The 15,422-nt window shown below is 41.7% G+C and overlaps 1 long non-coding RNA gene across 1 annotated transcript in view; it reads left to right on the forward strand.

Moving 5' to 3' along the window:
* The first annotated feature begins 269 nt into the window (after positions 1-269).
* The window catches only part of LOC135330448 (uncharacterized), a 40,587-nt gene continuing 25,434 nt past the window's right edge, over positions 270-15,422 (forward strand). The window contains exon 1 of the long non-coding RNA XR_010392458.1: positions 270-388. This is a non-coding gene — a long non-coding RNA (uncharacterized LOC135330448). The remainder of the gene's footprint in view (positions 389-15,422) is intronic.

Genomic DNA, 15,422 nt, shown 5'->3' on the forward strand with positions numbered 1-15,422 from the left:
AATGACATAAAAAGGGAAGTGTTACCCTTCATACGGTCCCACCCGTTGTCCTAGCGAAACCCATCCGCTTGGCACAGACCTCCAAGGCACCGTTCCAGCACGTCTTCTGAGCATCAGGCTGGGATTCTGCTTTGATAGATGTTTCCTTTCTCTTTCTTCTGCTGCATTTGTAACTGCTAGTTTGACCTGGCATTGCTGGCTCTCATAGAGAGAGGCTGCTTCTTTCCTAAGTAATCTCACACTGCTTGTTTTTATAGGTATATTGAAGATAATGATCCTACTTCTGGATGGGAGATAAAAGCGAGACAAAGACAGAGCTGTTGACTTTGAACTTGCATGAAAAGCTGCGATGAGGACCATATACGAAGACAGAGCAGTGTCACGACCGGTAAGAGTGAGCAATGTAGTGACTTTGATATGAACAGTGACCCTCTCAGCGTTAAGCATATCCCATTGTTTTGCAAGAATAATGCTCAAGATCCAGACTCACAAAGGTGTCGAAGTAATGCTAAGTTCAGCAGCGTATGAGCCTCTAAATACCTCTGTAGACAGGGACACAGATGCCCTATTTAATCTGAATTAACGCAACTGAAAAAGTGAAGCTTTAGGACAGTGGAACATGCTCTGTCTGAGGTCGTTTCCATTTTCCATTGTAGCTGCCATTTTATATTATGGGTTGTACATGTTGCCAGCCTTGCCCGAGGCAAGGTTAATGAATTGCATTTCCTCCTATATGCCCGGCTTCAGAGAGCTCACCATATCTTCTTGAGGGGTCATCACTGGGAAACAATCACACAGCAATCTGGAGCCATCAGCTTTGATTGTCTCTCAGTGGCTGGCGGAACGCCACGGTCAACAGATTTGCTACACGGGGATGCCAGCGTGGTGGGTGTCTCAGTCTCTTCTCAGCCTGACACATGGCAAAAGGTTGCGCATAGGAGGAGAGCCAAAAATTGTCCGCTGGAAGTGGGGCAGTGCGGGAGAGAGAGCAAGTGGGATGCTGCCAAGCCTTAATGCCCGCAAAACTCAGGGTTGCAAAACGACCTATTAATGTAGATTTTTTCCAGATAGTTTCTTTGCCCTTTCCTTTTGTTTCCGATGTTTGCTGGTTTCTATCTCCTGTAAGAGCAAAGTTGGCTGAGCTGTCAGGCCTCCTTTCTCCTCACCACACCACTGTTGATTGTACCTGAAATCCAGAGGTAAGAAGCAACAACAGCAATTTTGCCTGCATTTTACCTACCTTATGCCAACTCTGGTGTACAGAGGACTTGTTTTATGATTCTGCCATCCTTTCCCATCCCAGAGAGGGAGAAGCTTTCTCATTTAATATTAATCTCCCCTCCATGGATTCAGGCTGCTTCTGACACTGTATCAATTATTTAAACTTGTTTAAAAATTTCAAGGATTAAAGAGATTAGTTTCTTGTTGATTTTGATAATTCTTCCTGCTTTTGCATCTCTCAGGCTGTGAGTGCAACAGAGCTACTGAGTTCCTATTTGCTTAGAGTTCACCCTGTCCAGGGGCAAAATGGAAATTTTGTTTCCATTTGTAATTGTCAAGTCCATGTCTCAGCTGGAAGCAGCTCCAGCAAACTGAATATTGACAGAGCAATTGAAGGCCTTTTCAGTGACATTGCTAGGTGAGAGATCACTTATAACATTGCACAGGGACTATTTAATTGTGTGTTTGTACGTGCAGTTAGGATTTTTCAGCAGAATTTTACATTGTAGAAGTAAATTTGAAAGTGAGAAAACAACATTTGCAATTTCTCTCTGTAATCCCTTCTGCTTCTCTGCTACATAAAGTGACCGCTCCCAATGGAGTCCGAGTAATTCCATTGTCGGGTCAAAGAACCTCATATGTTATTGTCCCAAATTTAAAGAATGTCGAAAGATCATCTTTTGTCCCCTTTGCAATGCAGGTTTGTTACCTGTGGAAGGGCAGATCATGTGCTCCAGCCTACCAGTTAAAATCAGGACTGCAACTGGCACTTAAGGAAGTCTAAAAAATAGGATTAAGAAGAATGAAGAGTTTAAGTATCAAGAAAGCAAACAGGTCTATGAAATATACATGAAAACACACTAAAAACTCAATTGCAGAGTTATCTGTCTCCCATGCAATCATTAATTCATGTTTTTTTTTTTTTTTTTCCCTCTCCTGTCAGGGAAAGTGAACTCCATAAATGAGTTCTTTCACGTCACCTGACTGGTGCTGTTCTCCTCTGCTTCTTGTTTTCTTGGCTGCTGCTGGTTCATGAACCCTTGTTTAGAAGGCATGGTGGTAGCATTGGGGTGAGCTGGGACAGCACCAGTGGGACTCGCCCCACTTCCATTATCAGTCAAGACTATGTAGTTCTAGCTTGCATCCTGTAAGGAGGGGACGGATGGACCTTGTTGGTGAGAGAGAACCTCCATTGATTTATTGGCTAAAACACTAAAAACTCATGTAACTCCCCAGCCCTGCTGGTGTTTTGAGGAGGTTTTAAGTCCAGTGGAAACAGCCTTTTATCCAAGGAGTTTGGATGAATATCTGATGTTGAGAATCTTATCTAAATGGACTTTTGAAAAGACATGCTGTCGTCACTCAAGAATGTGTCTCTGTCCTTTCCAGGAAGTGCTGTAATAGCTACAGCAGGACTCTTAATTAAAAAAAAAAAAAAAGATAAAATAAAAAGAAAAGCATCAGAATAACATTGCAGGAGAGTAAAATAATCTAAGTATTCACAAGGTGTCATGGTACATGCTTTCTTACCAGAGCGCATCTCTGTCTTAGGGCTGCATGGGCGAGGTGTAAATGCAGTGTTTATTCATCATGGCCTCTTCTCTTCCTGTGCTGAGAGTGCTTGGAGGATTTCTTCTATAATAATTGGAAGTTTCTGTAATATGGACATGTGTCCCGCCAGTGTCTGGGCTACTTCTGCTAAATTTGCCAGACCCGTGAGGAAAGTACTGGGTGACTGCCTTTTTCAGCAGGCAGTGAGCGTTTGGAGACTCTTTGTTCCACTATTTTATGTATGAGAGGCAGCTGCAAAGCAGGGAGGAAATTTAAGTCCAGATCTTAAGTTTTCAAAATCTGTAGGTGTGTTATGGATTCTAGGTTTTGATTCAGTCCTCTCTCCAAAGAAAAGCTACAGTTGATGACATATGAAGACAGAAATCCTTGCACAAACACAGATTCAGAGAGTGTAACCTTTATTTTGAGCTCCAGCAATAGCAATACTGGTGATGGCAAATCTGTTTGCAGGTGAGGGCGTGGGGAAGAAGTCACTCTCCTGATATAATCATCTGATTTTAACCCAACCCAGAAATGAGTATTTCTGGCTTCCTGTGATATCCCAGAAATGTGCCATTGCCTTAGCAAACTGGTCCAACAGTGATAGTCATATCTAAGAGCAAGTTTCTTTAATTGCAAATTAATTGGGGGGGAAAAAAAATCCAGTAAGCTTTTTCTCACTATATATTCACTGTTAGAAGGAATCAGATGGTCCATTATTTTTCTTTCCAGCTGTTTCATGCTGCATGATAGACTTTATCAGTCAGCCCCAGAAACCAATCTTCTTCCAGTCTCCAGCACAGTCATCATCAATCAAATCTGTGAGCAATGGCACTAGAGCCTCATCACAACCTTTTCTTTGCTAGCAAGCGTCACAGCTCGGAAAGAGAGGTGGAGATGTACATTTCAAATATCGATCTTTGTCTCCTGCAGTGAAAGCATGGTGGGAGGGGAGAAGAGAGAGCGATTGCATGTGTTTTATTTTTGTTGTTAGTGTCTCTGGCTAGAAACTGATAAGCTGTGAGAGCTGAGAGCAGAGAGAGAGTCTGGCATGAATGGTGTGTGGGAGGAAGGTCAGGAAGGGAGGAAAACAAAACGTCTTGTTGTTACTTCCGTTATTTGTATTACAGTGGTACTACCAAACTCTTACAGTGAATGTTCTGTCCACCTACTGCAAACAGCTTTATAAAGGTCAGGATCATTATCACGATCCATTCTCCAAATGGAGAAACTGAGGAAGGTTTAACTTGCACAAACCAAGCAGGCCAAAGACAGAAATTTAAAAAAAGCTCAGGTCTCTTGAGCTGTAGAAGAGCACTCTGTCCCCCAGGTAGCACTGCCTTCCCTTTGTAGAAGAGGGTGACTCTGAGCAGGATCTCACTGGGCAGAGTATGGTACAATCAGTACAAGCAGAAAACATCTCTGCCGAAGGCCTCGGCATAGACCCCTCTTTTCCGTTTCCTGGTCTCTCTCTGTCATTGTAGGTCATCCATTGTTATATAACTTACCATTTCAGAGCTTTATTTTATGCTCTATGTACACACACAAGAAAAGCGTTCCAGCTTCACATCATTGCAGTGTGAACCCCAGAGAAGTGAGGTGCTTCTTCAAATGTATTTCACTTCATAGAATTAAGGAAAGAAGAAAGAAAGAAAAAACAAATACCAGAAGCCAGACTTCTTTCTTACGTTTGTTTCACACTTCATTGATTTCTCTGGAGTTACTCCTAATTTACACGGACCTAAGGTAAGATGCAGTCTTCTGGGTCTAGTTTTCCACCCATTTATACAAACTTTATATATGTAAATCATGCCTGTAATGTCTGCAATGGAGACGGAAAACAGTGTGTTTCTTTTTCTGTCGCCTACCCTATGACACCGTTGATTCCCCTTCCAGATATGGAGGGAGTTTATTCACTTAAGGTTTCTTTAAGCATTTTTAGATGCTGAGAATTTAATCTCTGGGTGTTTGTAGTCATCTACAATAACTACCTGAAGGAATCAGGCTTAGGCTGTACAGCCGGTTGAAATGTCCCTGGTCAGGTTTAAGTGAGCTGAGGACTGTGATGCGCGCACTTACCATCCACAGCGTTACCGTGCTGTGGTCTGACTGCCCTGACCAGGCTGATGCGTCCAGCTTACATGGAGCTATGGGTATTCTGCTAGGATTTGAGTTTTGCCTCAGGAGTTTTCTGGAGAATGAGTGAAGCCTGCAGCTACCTCCCTCCTGTGTTTGCAAAGCATAAATGATAGGCAGTTTGGAGCTGGAGTACAGCCTTGGGATAATAATGTGGAGCTGTAGGCTGCTGTCTTAGGCCCTCTGAATCACAGGTGCTAAGGCCAAAATAAATGATTCACATATTTACCTCTATATTTAGGTTATTGGTGTCATGCATCCCTTGAGCTGGAAATCCAGAAGACTCTCTTCAGTTTTCAAAACTTGTCCTTTGAGAGGTCATGTGTGCAATATAGAAGCAGGATATTTGATCAGTCTCTTTTGGCAAATACTCGGGCAAATACTTGCTATCTCTTTTACAACAGTTTGTTTTCCACCTTTGTTTGTCTGGTTTCCTGTTGGTCTCGATTCCACAAAACCACAGCAAAGCCCATGCTTTCCCTCATTCAGATGCCTAAGTACGAAGAGCATGTATTTTATCCAAAATCATCTGTAGAATTAGTAACCGAGATGCACAGGCTTCCCAGTTCCTGCTTCCCCCAGTACCTGTGTGCCATGCTCTCTGGATGCCGTCCCATTCCTTCCTCTAAGCAGAATAAGCTTTCTCTGGGACCACTGAAAAGCAACATTAAGAATAAAGTGCCCAGGAAGGGGATGGCTGGAGATACAATGGTAATTAAGCTGGCAAAGAAAGTTATGTGGAATCAAATCACCTCACGCTTCCATGCCTTTCTGTCCTTTAAAAAATACCGTGGATGCTGGTCCATGCTAATTGGCTCGTCATTCTGGCAAGCCAAGGAGAGATCAGCTTCTTTTTCACTGCCTTTGTGTCGCTGCTTCCCGTCCTAACTTAGTTTAGTCTTCTGTGAAATTGTTTTCTCTGCAGAGACAGAGTTGCCTCGTCTCTTGTAATTCCACTAGAATAATCCTTGGCTCTGTGCTAGAAAAGTGCTGAGTGTAGTCACTGGAGGGAACGCTGGGGAAACCTAGGTATCTGCACGCATACACCTTGGTGCTGGGGGAACTCAGGCAACTCAGAAAACACTGGCGTTTGCAAATACCTCTTTCTTTCCTTTAATGCTTTCTCTACTGAAAAGTAGAAAAGGTTCCAAATAGCCAGCCGGCCTTGGAGAAGGTCATGCCAAATGAGCAGAATTATTTTGGCAATGAAGGCAGATGCAGGGGAACAAATACTTTGTGTAGGACCTCACCACGCGCAGAGCAGCCTGGATTGCGGGCAGTGCGTGCAGAGGCCTGGGACTGCTCAGCATCAGGGCCGAATGTAAGGCCATATTGCCTGCCTGGTAACTCCACTGACTTTACCATAGTTAGCGCAACATGAAGTTTCATCACAGAATGCTTACTTAGGGTTTGGGCTGATGAAAATAATAATAACTTCAGATTTATCTGCCTGTGGTACAAAAGGGAAAGATCTAGTCCTAATTATTTAACTAAATTAAGGATCCTCATCAACCCCCTGTGACTGAGATAAGCATTGTCCTCATTTTTACACAGAGGTATGTGGAGGCTAAGGCATGGTTCCTGAGTGGCACAGCCTTGAGTAGATCTTACAGTTCCCAGCTCACCAGCTGAAGCTCTAACCAGTGAGGGGACAAACCAAAAGGAGGTGTAACTGTTACATGTGTGTGATTTGAAGACAGAAGTGAACACTGCTGTAGGCCTCCTTTGTACAACCTAGTAATTCTTTTCCCTTGCTGGATAAATGATGACAATAATATTGAGCTAAACAATTCCCACTTAGACTAGAGAGCATCTGTTTTTGAGAACTAGCCAATAGCAATTTTCAGATATTATTGACAGCCTACTCTTCCAGCCATATCACACCAGAGTCCTGGCAGACAGTTCATTGCTCCCTGTAGAGAGAATAGGACTTCTTTCAGAGTTTGTCACCGTATCAGTATTGTACCTTCGGTTATCAGAGAGCATCCAAATGGCAGCACTCAGGAAGATGCTTATCCCCTGGACAGTTTATCTGTAACTTCCTGTTATTATTTTCTTGTATTTGTTTCTAAATCCTGGCCGTTGTCAGCAAGAAGATGTAAGGTAGGTTGACATGGTCCAGTTAGTATGGCAGTACCCACATTTATAACCTGCTTGTAGGGCCCTTGGTCTGTGGTACACTGAGCTTTAATGAAGTCTGATAGGTAGTTGAAAATTTGATACAGTTAAATCAGCCATAGTAGATTTAATCAGAAATCAGTTTATAGAATGGTTTTGACATGGCTCAGGACAGAAGGATATAGAACAGGGACTCGGGAGTAGTTAGATAAATACTGCTGTGTGATTATGGGGTCTGTCACTCAATATTTAAATATGGTGGGTGTCAACCATTCCATTCTAAAAGATGAGCTGTTGTCATTTTCATTACAGATACGCTGATTTGTCATGCTCATAGATGACAGAGTCCCAACTCGGACTTCCATTATAACTAATTAAACAAACAAACCAACCAACAGATATGGCAGGTGAGGAATTAGAATGTGAAGAATTAAAAATGTTAGCGTCAGCTTGCAATGATGCCCAGTATAATTCTGTTTAATACTAGAGATTTAGCAGGACTTCAAAAAGAATATAGGGCACCACAAGGCAGCAAAGAGAGTTTTCCCAGGGTTCCGTGGCAGCTTTCATCCTGAAGGATTCCAAAGCATTTTATCAGCTGTCCAGACAAGATTCACTTCATGGAAATGTAAATGTGTTGAAGTGTAACCCCCTGCTTCTGGATATCAGCGTACTTGACCCACACTTGCTCTCTGCTGAGGTCAGTTCGGTGACTGGGACTGGCTGATGCGCCGACTGATTCGGACTTATGTATTAAGTGGTACTTAGATGCCAAGGTGAAAGATATCTCGGAAATAACCCTGGCAAATGAGGAGATGGACAAGTACCAGAGACAGAGAACATTTAACTGTTTTTTGAATATGTACCAGTCAGTGTCTGACTGCTGCAAATAAGCTGACTTTGCTTTGTATACTTCGGTATAAAAAGAATCAGAATAGTTTGGGGGAATTTTCTGATCCAACTAAGCATTCTCAGTTGGGCGGAATGCCCACAAAAGTTAAAGGGGCAGAAAGAGTAAGGGAAAAATTATAGCCCTTAAGAGGTCCTCCACAGCTTGACTATTGACATTATGTAGGTACAGTTTTTTCTTTGCAAATGTTATCAAGGAATCTCACAGTGAAGTGATAGGAAGTTTTTCTATTTTAGTTCAGGTATTCAAGATTTAGTCTTTCTTTCTCTGTCCATCTGTCTGTTTTGCTCTGGTCATCAGAGATGTATTGTACTGTGATTCAAATAGCGTGAAGAAATATTCTGTACAACCCTTGCAGAAGTATGGCGTCTCCTCTGTCCAGCAAAGGGGATCCGATAGCCTGAGGATTTACTTCTCAGCTTTGTTGCTTCAAATGCTATGAACTGGGCAACCTGTTGCCTGTCTCTCTCATTGATAAAGTCATCGGAGTACACCAGGTGTGATGGATCATTTCAATATTATGTCTTCTATCGTGGAAATGGAGCTTTCACTCTCCTTTTAGATAAGAGCTGCTAATGTCTAAGTCTCCATTCCAGCCAACCAGGCCATCAGACATAAGGCTCCCTGACAGCATATTTGTGTCGTGAACATGTGACGCTGCTCCTTGCTTTGCTAACCCAGACAATAAATATTGTGGAGCCAGAGCAAGAAATGAGAAGGGGGATTTACAGTGCACAGTGTTGTATGGCTTGTAGGCTAGGTTCATCCCTGGGTTAGTGCATTTCAATTCGGAGGAATTATCCCAAGCAGTCAATCTACTCAATAGCAAACATACAAGACTGGAATTTCAGCTCTGGATTTTTAACTCACTCTTCTCCAAAATATGTAGAGGAGTGCTTAGCACAGGGGTCTGGGGATTTATATGCAGTTTGGTTAATCCCATTGCAGAGGCTGAAGGAGAATTTTGAGACTTCAGCTCACTCAGTATTGAGGTTCTGAGCGTAGCCAAAGTTCAGAGGGATTCAGTTAACAGCTAGGCCGAGAACATCATCAAAACTGACATGAGAAGGATTTACAAAGAAGGCTGAGGAAAACTGAGGGACTCAGAAGGTCCCTAGCAAAGTTAGGTGAGCGTGTAAATTAATTTATTTGTTGAGAAATTTCAGATAACATTTTTAAAAAGTTGTTATTCTGCTTGTGAATCTCTTTGAATTTTAACTGAACTTTGGAAAACTCAGCTTGCTGTTAGCTCAATAAAATGCTCTCCATGCACTCTCGAGCAGCCAGACAGGCAACGCTGTTACAAGGCATAAGGACTAGGAATAGAAAGTAATGTTGATGATAGTGTAAGTTACCACCTTCAGTGGAGCATCTCTTTCAGAGGTTGATCGGGTAATGACACTGGAAGGGGTTAAATGTTCATACTTTCTTGTCGGCTAAAAGTTCAGAACAAATAGGTTGACCTATGGTTTGCTTTCCTTTTTCAGCCAAGTCTTACTTTCTTTAGAGTCATTCTTAAAATCTTCTGATGCACATAAAAAGCAGTAAAAGCATTGAAAATGTGTGTGTGTTCTGTACAGAATGAAAGATGCTTATTCATACAGTAGCTGTGCAGTGAGCTCCCAGTGGAATCCCAGGCTACATGGAATTTACCCATTAGATTTGATTTTGAAGAAAATCAGTTCATATAAAAAATCATTGAAATTCTATGGGATTCTCAGTTTTGTTTATGGAGAAGTAAATTAAACCTTATGACATTTGCAATGTCTGATAACTTGGGCATACCACCTAGCAAAAAAGTCCCCCAGAATATACAACAAGAAGTAGCGGTATGAACCTGTTTGCTTTTAAAACTGGGGTTTGCCTGAAACCAAAATTCAAAGGCAGCCTTTGCTGAAGGAGGTGTATAGACAAGGAGGTGAAAAGAAAATGACAGCTATTGCGTCTGTCTGAAAACCTGTGTGTCCTCTGTTACCATAGCATCTGAGCTCTTCTGAATCACTAACCAATTTTGAGTGCACAACCCTCCTGTCCAGTATAGAAACAGTTCCAGTTCTTTAAATTCAGTCTTCCTGTGGAGAGGAGGAAAGGAGGGAGAGAGGGCTGGAAAGGCCAAATAAATCAGCATCATTATGAAAAGGTTGAAAATTGAAAGGGAGGGAGGGGAAAGAGGCAAGTGCCAACAGTAAAACAAAAAATGAAGGAGTACCATGATAAAAATGATACAGTGTCCAGGCGGTCCAGTCCCTAACCTTGAAAACCCCACGAGTAAAATACTGCTCAGTGAAGATGAATCCTTTCAGCTAACCTTGTTCACAGCAACATCTTTTCACATCAGAAAATTATTACTTTGTCACTTTCTGGCTCTCAGGTGGGTTCCTGAATATCTCTGCATATGGATGGGTAGTTTGGATTTGCTTAGGTTGACTGAATTGGCAGAGAGATTCCTTCAATCTGCAAACATTGTGCAGTATTATTATTTTTCAATAAGAAAATAACTGGAAAAACCCTCCCTGAAGCAAGCAGAGGGATCTCACTATGGCAATATGATGCTATCAGGCTGGGTTTTTCTAGACATTTATTGACCAGACTGAATGACCTGCACTGCAGTAGGAGTGCTTGGAAAAATTATGAGGGCTTTAACAAAACTGCAGAAGCTGTAGGAACAAGTTGCTTCTGAGTGCCTATTCTGTTATTTTCTGAAGGGATTGATGCACCTCCTTCTTAGCTCAGCCCTGGATATCTTTCAGGTCCACACAGCAGCTGTGCAGGATGGGAATGCTCTGCTTCCCCTTGTACGCTTTTATATGGCAATAAAGTCTTTTGACTGCAAGGTCAGATGCTTAGGTTCTCAGTGAAGAAAGGCCCTCGGTGGTGGCTTTTGGACACTATATAAAATGAGGAGCGCTCTGCATTTTCAGGTCTCTGATGTCACCAAACTAATGCAGGGGGGCTGTCATACAGCTGTGGATGGCACTCCCGTCGCTAAGCACGTACAAAGCAGTGATTTGCAAGAAAAAGGCTCTTCAAGGCAGCCTACGCCCCCTTCTTCCTCCAGGCTATCAAGTTGCTTCCAAAAGGCTGGTATTTTAGCCCAAGAAAAACAGCAAAATTCCCCCAAGTCCTGCCATGTCTCACATCCCCAGGTAAAGAAGCCATGATGGATAATGGAGTCTCATGTTTGTCTAATGGACTTAAAATTATTTACCAGTGCAGTTTCATCAGCAAAAGTAGGCAGAAATTGATGAAGAGAGAGCTAACAGAGCCAGTGCAGCTGGGTGTTTATTAACAGTCCTTGTCCACTGGATACTTTTGGTCTTGAGTCTAATCTGAGAGCCAAAACACCCTTGGTTAATTCCTTTCAGGCTGACCCGCCACACTGTACTGAGGAATAGAGATTTTTAGCTCAACGAGCTGCTTGTGTTTTATTGTGTTTAGTGACAATTAGGTTAGCTGGTCAGACCTTGCAGATCACAGATCTTTATGGTTCACCCTACTGGCCTTAAAAGTGGACCAGTTCAGGCTTTAGAAAACTAAACATTTCCTTGCAGAGGCAAAGCCAACAAAAAAACCCAAAAAACCGGACCACTGTCCAGTGCCAAAGGTGACAAAAAAGACCTCTGTAAAGGCCACAAGAAGCACCAGAAATTCTCCCTGATCTTTTTCGGATCAGATTCTTTAGTTGTAGAACATGGTAATAGATTACAGAACTGTATCAGATCAATGGCAAAAAAAAAAAAAAAAAAAAAAAAAAAAGGAAAGAGAAGCAGAAGGATATGGCACTGAAGAAGCCTTCCTTGAGAAATGGAAAATAGAATATTTTCTCTTTTTAATAATGTGTCAGCCTTTGTATAAATTGGCCCAGAGCCCAAGGAAATGGACTGTTGCTTCCATTTACAACAGAGCCAGATCTGGCCTTCTGATGGCTCTATAAATAAATGCTCTGTTATCTCTTACAAATATCTTTCCAGTATGTTATCTGAACCGAGGTTTATTTGTTTACAAATTTGGTCATCTTTTATAGGAGAAGCCAGTCTCTTACTTTTATCCAGGGATTTCAAAGTGCTCCACACCTGTCAGTGATTTCAGCTTGTTAAATGTTACAGAAATGGAAGCTGAGGTATGGAGGAATGAAATAAATGTATCCAAATTCATGCTGTAAGTCAGAAACAGAGCCAGGAATAGACTGGCAACAAACATACTAGAAATGATGAAAGGTTAGGACAAAACCCTGGGCTCACTAGTTAGATGAAGCTGCTTCCTTACAAGATGAGACGCTCACCAGGGCTAGGATTCACTAAAAGCACATAGAAAAGCTGAAGAAGTGGGTGTTCTGAAACAGCTTATGAAAACAGTTTTGAAACAGTTCTTGTCTGTATTTTTCTCTGATTTCCTAGCGTGTTGCATGTCTTTCGCCTCATCACAAGAAAGAATGTAGCACTCTCTAGGAAGTGTTTCAATGGTAGCTCTGAAACAGTGTTGCTTTTAACCTTCCAAGTTCTGTGATAGAAGTTGAGGAAGAGGATGCCTCAGATGATTGTTTTGCTTTATTTTTCTTGCAGAGATTTGTATCGTGGGTAAGCACATTACAAAAAAGAGCTACCGCTTGATGCAATTTGTGTTAGTTCATTAAGCACAAGATGGGATTAACATCAACACTCCTTTAATCAACCAGAGCTGATGTTACAGACTTTTAAAAGCCCTGTGTGCTTCTAGCTGTTCCTTTCTCCATACTGCTCCTCTGCCCGGATTTGCAGGAGAGCAGACAGTTCATACTCTCTAAATGCCAGTGCTGAGAAATGTTGAGCCATGGTAGCAGTTTCAAAATTGGATCAGAGAAATTGCAGAAGAATCTGCTTCTTCCCTACAAATAACACTGTAGCTTTTGCACTTAAGCCATGTGTCTGGCTTCTTATGTACCATAAAGAAATTACTCTATGAACTGAGGTATACACGACCATGAAATGCCTGAGCAGGAAGTTCAGATTACCAGGTCGCCTGTTTCACCCAGCTAGCCACCTCAATGCAGGTCTGTTCAGCCTAACCCAGAAGAAGCAAAACAAACACTTATTGCCTTCTGTTGTCATCTGCTTTCTTGGTTCTCTCTTCCCCCAAGCCAGGTTGACATAACAGTTATTGTTTCCATTGTTATCTCCATAAAGACTTGAACAGACACTGTATTTTCTTGCATATTGAGGATTGCCTATAGTTTGTCTTCATCTCTATGCTTATCTTGAGGAGTCCCTTAGAGAAGGAATTGCCAAATAAACAAGCAGGTGATGAATTAATAAAAACATTTAGTTAGTTCATCGGTGATACATGGAGGCCGCTCTTAGTGCTGTGGATGCATTGGTACTATGTATGCCTGGAGTCCTGTGGATAGTTAGAGAAATGGAGGCCTCCTGCTTCTCTCTCCTGTTTGCAAAGAATGGGAAATTTTATTTCTCAGCTACCATAATCACAACTCAAAAAGTTTTAAATAAGTGAATTAAATATGGTATCTAGGGACACCTCTATATCAAAGCTGTATTTCTTATCGTTGCTCATCCTTAAGAGGAGTTCAGCTAAGACTGCAGTGATTGATCTATACTCTGTTCTTCCCTATCAGATGAAAAATACTTATTTATGTCTCAAAGTTAGTCAGTGACAGACCTAAGAATATGATGCAGGAATCCAGTAGCTTCTGGTCAAGAAGTCATTTATCTCTCTGCCTCCCGCACTGGGATATAATTCACTTTGGTTCATCTTCCATTTCCTGGGAGGTAAGAGCTTGCATAAAAGCAACTTTCATGGAGCAGTGGATGCACAGTGCATTCTCAGTGTAGCTTACCTCATGGTAAATTGTCCATATTTCAATAACCTTTGTTATTGAAATACAATTTGTATACAATCATTGTTATTAAGATAAAGAATGAGTGTCTGCTCACCATTTTATTTTCTTTTCCGGGGCTCAGAGTAGCTGAGGCCAACTGCTTCTGCCGCTGGCTACAGTGGTTCAGATCTGCGGCTTTGTGTCCTTGCTGTAATGGGAGTTACTTGGCATCTTCTTACCCAGTCTGGTATTATCAGACCATAGAACAAGCTAAACAAAGAGGCACAGACGCTGCTTACAATTCACTTTGGCTACTTACTACAGTCTGATGATTCTCTGTTACATCTCTGCTCATTACGGATACAGATAACAGACTATCATGAGCTGAGTAGCCTTATCCTTAAGAGATAAAACTAATCTGTGCGCTTAGATCAGCAGCCCAGTTTTTGCTTAATCTCACCTTCGAAAGCAGAGTAAATGCAGAAAAATAGAAAGGAAGGAAAGAGTGAGGAAGTAATAACCATGACAAATACATCTCTCTAGTTCTACCCTCTGAGTTTGTGGACTTGTGCTGATTCCTAGCCACATCTTTTCTGAGCATTGTCAATTTTACACTGTGCATCATAAGGAAACAGTCTTTTACAGGAGGTCTTTTGTTCAGATTAATACATAAATAAACCTTTTGCCTAGCCCTAGGAATAGCAACACCGGGTAAAAGAACCCCTTGTACTCAAAGCTTAACTGGTACAATGGCCACCACGTACAAAACACTTTCCTTTATATTAGATTTCCGCTCTTTTCCCTGCTTTGGCATTCTTTTGTTTTTTCTCCTAACAAAAGGAGACATCCTTATGCACTGGGGGCTAACACAACAAGGCCTTGGTGTCAGATGCGTCTTTTGACCCTACTCTAATGCAAACAATAAAAGCATTAAAAAGAAGGTTGTTCAAGTGGGAGATCAAACTCTAAACCAGTGAACACAGTTCTGCTAATAACACCTGTAGCTAGCAAGGGAACTCCTAACCCAAAGGTCCACATTTCGCTGCAGAAAACAGAGGAGAAGTTTCAGACCCTAATCCAGATGCATGTTTCCTAGGTGACTTACTGCTCTTACTGTGGCACAGGAGAGAACTTCTTTTTGGAGTGAAATCCAAAATGACCTGTAATGCAGATCCAGGTTTCTTTTTTGGATGACTCTGTAGGGGGTATCCCAAAATCCCAGTGATTTGGCCATTCCCAAATGCAATGCCAAAAGCCATGTCCTTGCTTTTGGTGAGAATTTATACTGAAGCTTTTGAGGCACAGTTTTCTCCTATCAATTCATGCTATTTTAGCCTTCAAATCCAGTGAAGGTTTGCGGGTTTTAAAGAAAAAAAAACAAAAAAAAAACACCCCAGAAAACAGAAAACAAAAAAGCATCAAGTTTGTAAAACCTATCACTTGATATTGATTTTGGACATCTCATGAATTAAAACAAGCCTTCTGTGCAGAAATCCCCCAAAGATATCATGTTGACCTCTCCTCTTGATACAGCATTTTATTGATTTCCATGTTTGTGCCACATGAATGATGGATTATCACATATCAGACCTTGCAGTATTCATTTAATGCCTCTGAATAAAACATTCCTCACAGATTAACTGAGCAGTTTTAAGTGAACAACCATTTTCATGT

Source organism: Dromaius novaehollandiae, chromosome 21 (genome assembly GCF_036370855.1).
Source record: "Dromaius novaehollandiae isolate bDroNov1 chromosome 21, bDroNov1.hap1, whole genome shotgun sequence".
Taxonomy (NCBI): domain Eukaryota; kingdom Metazoa; phylum Chordata; class Aves; order Casuariiformes; family Dromaiidae; genus Dromaius; species Dromaius novaehollandiae.